This window comes from Schistocerca cancellata, chromosome 5 (genome assembly GCF_023864275.1).
Source record: "Schistocerca cancellata isolate TAMUIC-IGC-003103 chromosome 5, iqSchCanc2.1, whole genome shotgun sequence".
NCBI classification, from domain to species: Eukaryota; Metazoa; Arthropoda; class Insecta; order Orthoptera; family Acrididae; genus Schistocerca; species Schistocerca cancellata.
The window spans coordinates 386,589,527-386,595,498 of record NC_064630.1 but is presented as its reverse complement, the minus strand read 5'-3'; the positions used below and the strand labels follow the sequence as shown (position 1 = coordinate 386,595,498).

Below are 5,972 nucleotides of genomic sequence, written 5' to 3'. Positions count from 1 at the left end.
TGGGGAATATGTGCCCCAATCAACCTCATCCGGTACCTTTCGTTTTTTCGCCGACAGGATCTGCCTGTGAACACAAAGAGTATGAAAGTGAAAACAATACAGACGTGAGAAATTTTCGACTGTGATCGCATGCTCTTCAGATAACTCTGATCCTCAATTAGTACAAGACCATGGGCGAAAGCGCTCTGTCTACGCGTTAGACATCAGACAAATGCAAGGCTACAGTATTATGTTGAGGACAATGTGCACTGCCTACGAAAAGAAAAGTAGAACCCAGAAGACATGGTCGGATGCCAATGTAACTTTGTGCATGGAGACGCCATCTGCGGATATGTAAATGATTAGGGTTTCAATTCTCTAGACAGGCAGAACTGGCATTAGAGTGCACTGGTTTGGCTGCTGTTTAGTGTTGTTACCTTGCCTAGTGGGATTTACAAAATGGTGCAAATGGCTCTGAGCACTATGGGACTCAACTGCTGTGGTCATCAGTCCCCTAGAACTTAGAACTACTTAAACTTAACTAACCTAAGGACATCACACACACCCATGCCCGAGGCAGGATTCGAACCTGCGACCGTAGCAGCAGCGCGGCTCCGGACTGGAGCGCCTAGAACCGCACGGCCACCGCGGCCGGCTTGGGATTTACACTGAACAGCCAAAGAAACTGGTACTCCTGCCTAATATCATACAGGGCCCCCGCGATCACGACGTGGAATAGACTCGACAAATGTCTGAAGTAGTGCTGGAGGGAACTGACATCGTCAATCTTGCAGCGCTGTCCACAAATCCGTAAGAGTACGACTGGGTGCAGATCTCTTCTGAACAGCACGCTGCAAATTCATCCCACATATGCTCAATAATGTTCATGTCTTAAGTTTGGTGGGCAGCGAAAGTGTTTAAACACACATGAGTGTTCCTGAAGCCACTCTTTAGCAATTCTGGACGTTTGGGTTTCGCGTTGTCTCGCTGAAATTGCCAAGTCCTTCGAAATGCACAATGGACATGAGTGGATACAGGTGATCAGACAGAATGTTTACGTACGTGTCACCTGTCAGTGTCGAATCTAGACGTATCGAGTGTTCCATATCACTCCAAATGCACACACCCCACACCATTACAGAGCCTCCACCAGCTCGAACAGTCCCCTCCTGACACGCTGGGTCCATGGAGTCATGAGGTTGTCTCCATAACCGTACACGTCCCTCCGCTCCATACAATTTTAAACGAAACTTATCCGACCACGCAACATGTTTCCAGCCATCAGCAGTACAGTGTCGGTGTTGACGGGCCCAGGCGAGGTGTACAGCTATGTGTCCGAAAGCCCATATCGGTGATGTTTCGTTGAACGGTTAGCACGCTGTCACTTGTTGATGGCCCAGCAATGAAATCTGCAGCAATTTGCAGAAGGGGTGCACTTATGTCATGCTGAACGACTCTCATCAGTCGTCGTTGGTCGCTTTCTGCAGTGTCTTTTTCCAGCAGCAGCGATGTGGGAGGTTTGGTGTTTCACCTGTTTCCTGATACGGTACATTCCAGACATTGTCGTACAGGAAAATCCCCACTTCATCGCTGCCTCGGAGATGCTGTGTCCCATTGCTCGTGCGCCGACTATAACACAACGTTCAATCTCACCTAAATCTTGATAAACTGCCACTGTAGCAGCGCCAGACACTTGTTGTCTTGTATAGGCGTTGCCGATCGAAGCGCCATATTCTGCCTGTTAACATACCTCTGTATTTGAATACGCAATCCTATACCAGTTTCTTTGGCGCTTCAGTGTATAAGAGGTGTGAACAGCGTCAGGTGTTGAATGATCACTTTGCAAGGCACGGAGACACCACGTACTCCTGTGAGACAGCGTTATCAGTACTTGAATGTTTCAAAACAATTTTATTGTAGGCTCCATCTAATTATCTGGTCGAATAGTGCAATATCCAAATTTGAGGGGTATTCTGAAATGACTGTGGTCCAGTGTTAGGACTGCATGGGAATGTAAGGCATACTCCATGTCAAGGTTCGGACCGACCACGTCTGATTACCTTAAGTCATGATGGCCATATTTTGCACCAAGTACATAGCACATCTACGCCAGTCCTCCGAAAATAAGTAATGGACTCCCTGTAATATTCTGTCTCATACGGCACTACTGGTCGAAGATTTTCAGCAGCCGGACTAGGAAATTAGCGTCCCATATGTAGTCTCCTGTTAATATTGCTAGACAAATGACTGCGTTTGGAGTAGTGTCGTGACCTGGAAGCCCGGAGCGCCGATGAATGGTGTCGCTTTGTATTCAGCTATGAGTAGAGGATTTGCACAGCCCCATATGACCATCGTCGTCGAGTATGAGGACACCTGGGTAGGGGGTCTCATTCTTCGCATGTTTTGGAGAGGCATGGCGTTACTGCTCCTGAGGTAGTGCTTTGGGGAGCCGTCGGGAATGACTTCGGGACATGGCTGGCAGTGAATGAGGGAACTCTGACGGCACAGCGGAACGTTAGGGAGGTTCTGGTCTTCATGTGTTTCCTCTCACGCGACGGTATTTTAATGCCATTGTTCAACAGAACAATGCTCATGCACACGTGGCGTGTGTCTCTATGAACGGTCTGAGCGATGTTGAGGTGCTCCCATGGCCAATTACATCCCTGATAGAAAGTGTGTGGGATCAGGTCGGACGTGAGGTCCGTCTCAATGCCAGTATCGAGGGTATCACGGACCAGTTACAACAGTTGTTGACCAGCTTGCTCCAGGAGAAGATGCAACGGCTTTATCCACCATTTTCAGAATTAATCAGTGCATGCATCCAGCCCCTGAAGGGTGTAACGTCGCAATGAGAAGTCGAGTGATACAGCTAAGTTCTCTGTAAATTTTACTCTAATTTGTAGTCATTGAAATAACTTTACATACCCTCTCAACCTCTGAGGTTCCGTTTCCTGTTCTCGACCCCCTCTGGGCACTTCACTTTCTTTTTCGGGCAGTTTATTAAACGATACTGTTCATCTACGACTGTCAAATGGAAGTACATTACTCTAAGTTCAGACAGTGCAGACTCCCTAGAAAGTTCCACACACTCATTCGAGTAACAAAGAAAAATACGCGTGACACACTCAAATTATTCCGCCCACTGTTTTTCTTTTTTTCTTGCGTTTTGCTATGATGTTTCTCATTTTAAAAACTTGCAATGATCTTCTTAACGTGGGCATTTTATGAGACATCTAGCGCTGGCGTTGATTTAGAGGTCATATTTGACCCACTGTTGTAACCTACTGTGCCTGTGTGACTCACAGATACCCAGATCCCACAGCCAAAGGTCTTGAGTTTGATCCAAATTAGTCCTACAAACTTTATCACTTCTGTAAATGTTTATTGATGTGAAATATGTCGAGGTGTACGGTGTTTCGGTGTCCACGTTAAACTGTATACCCCTCCCGGACTGGCTGTTCAAAGGTCGCAGGAAGGCAATAGCGTACTACATCCAGTAGCACCCTGTCTCGTGAAGCACTGTGGTGTCCTAACCAACCTTGGCATTGACGACAATTCTGCCTTTCGTAACTAACAGTTTTGTTTTCATAATAAATTACGTGCTGCCCAGAAACATTTTGAGTTACGGCTGTATGAATGATTGATGCTATTATTACCTAAGTGCTAGGTAGGCTTGTGGCGTTGATTATTTACTGAAATTGCTAACTAATGGATATGGGATCCCTCACTTATTTAGAGTCGTGGGGGTATGGTTCCAAAATACGACCTTGGATCGAAAAATTGTTCAGCAGAAAACAAGGGAACACCGCGATAGAGAGTTCAACAAATTAACATAAAACAAGACAGACGTAAGGGAAAACAGCACGGTTATATTGTTCAGAAAACAATGAGATTTACACACAATGGGAATCACTGACAAAGTATAGTATTGTCATTGTACTACATCTTAGTGATAAATGGGAATCGTTAACAGAAAGTATAATCACACTGGTAAATTACAGTACTGTTCATTGTGCTGCATCTTAATGAGTCATGGGAATCGTTAACAGGAACTGTAACCGAAAACTGAAAATACAGTCTGTCACTATCTCAAGCAACGCAGGAGAGACTACAATCATTTTTTCCGACCATATCTTACTACTGAGGAGAAAAAAAGGCGTTAATACACTGTAAGATTAATACCCAACGCCGAAGCATTGGCCGAGCGGTTCTTGGCGCTTCAGTCCGGAACCGCGCGACTGCTACGGTCGCAGGTTGGAATCGTTCCTCGGACATGGATGTGTGTGATGTCCTTAGGTTAGTTAGGTTTTAAGTAATTCTATGTTATAGGGGACTGATGACCTCAGATGTTAAGTCCCATGTTGCTCAGAGCCATTTTAACCATTGATAAGTGGTTTGAAAGAGCAAGGGAGGCCTAGCAACGAAGAGAACTCTTATGGGGTACTGAACTCCCAACATACAAAGGTCAGACAAAAATGTGAAAACGTCGCAAGAAATACCTGTCCGAATTTAGATACAGATGGTGGCCATACTTGCGCTGTTCTTTTTCACTACGAACGGCACCTGCGCAATGTCCTCAATACCTCAGAACTGTCAGTCGTGTTCAGAGTAGTGCACTATGAAGTTGTGAGTGCAGTATGTCGAAGGTAAGTGCACGCGAATGTGGGCACGTTGTTGGTGTACTCCTGTAGCCAAGGGAGCCAAAGTGTTTGGTGTTTCAAGAGGCACCATATCCAAGGTTTATACCGCATACAAGGAACGTGGAAAAACATCATCCGCTAAATCATGAGCATTCCGTCTTCAGGCCACGAGTGGCCTACCAGGACCATCCGACCGCCGTGACATCCGCAGTGGTGGATGCGGACAGGAGGGGTGTGGGGTCAGCACACTGCTCTCCCGGTCGTTATGATGGATTTCTTGACCGAAGCCGCTACTATTCGGTCGAGTAGCTCCTCAATTGGCATCACGAGGCTGAGTGCACCCCGAAAAATGGCAACAGCGCACGGCGGCCTGGATGGTCACCCATCCAAGTGCCGACGACGCCCGACAGCGCTTAACTTCGGTGATCTCACGGGAACCGGTGTATCCACTGCGGCAAGGCCGTTGCCTCCACTAAATCATAACGTGAAGAAAAATGTGTGATGAGTTATCGTGACACACGGCCACCGAAGAAGATTGTGACGAAACATAATAGGACGATAGCTGCAAGACTAACTGCAGAACTGAATGTCGCATTTGCGAACACTGTCAACACGAAAAAGACGGAATGGAGCTCCATGTGCAGGGAAGTGCAATGCGAGCTGGAATTCCAAACCCACTCATCAGTAACGCTAACACTCGTAAGAGGGAAATATGGTGCCGAAGCCATAGCACTTGGTCTGTGGAGCAGAGTAAGAATGCCATTTGGTCGGATGAGTCTTCTTTCACACAGTTTCCAACATCTGTCCGAGTTTACGTCAAGATAAATTGGGCAGCCATATCGTGGTATTCCATGGATTACATGGACACTTTGGACTGTCACATTACTTCCAAGGGCTGTGACCATTATGGCAGACCAGGTCCGTCTCACGGTACAATTTTTGCTCCCCAATGAGGAAGGTGTGTTCCCAGATGCAGGATCGTCTGTTCACGCCGCTCGCATCATCCAGGACTAATTTCGAGAGACCGAGGATGAACTGTCACACCTCCAGTGTCACAACCGTCTACAGATCTCCTCAATACTGAGCTTTGTGGCCTATTTTGAAGTGAAGGGTGGGTGGTCGTCACCCATTTTGATCACTGTTAACTGGACTTGCCAATATTTTTCAGGTAGAATGGTATAAGATTCCCTTGAAAACCATACAACACCCCTTTTCATCCATCCCGAGGCATGATACTGTGCAGCTTTTTGGTGTTTCATTATTTTTGTTCAGCTCCTGTATATCCTTTACCAGGCTTGCCGCCGGCCGGAGTGGCGGAGCGGTTCTAGGTGCTTCAGTCTGGAACCGCGCGAC

The 5,972-nt window shown here is 46.8% G+C and overlaps 1 pseudogene; it reads right to left on the bottom strand.

Moving 5' to 3' along the window:
* Positions 1-4,969: 4,969 nt before the first annotated feature.
* LOC126189177 (5S ribosomal RNA) lies at positions 4,970-5,087 on the bottom strand (annotated as a pseudogene).
* Between the last annotated feature and the right edge of the window lie 885 nt (positions 5,088-5,972).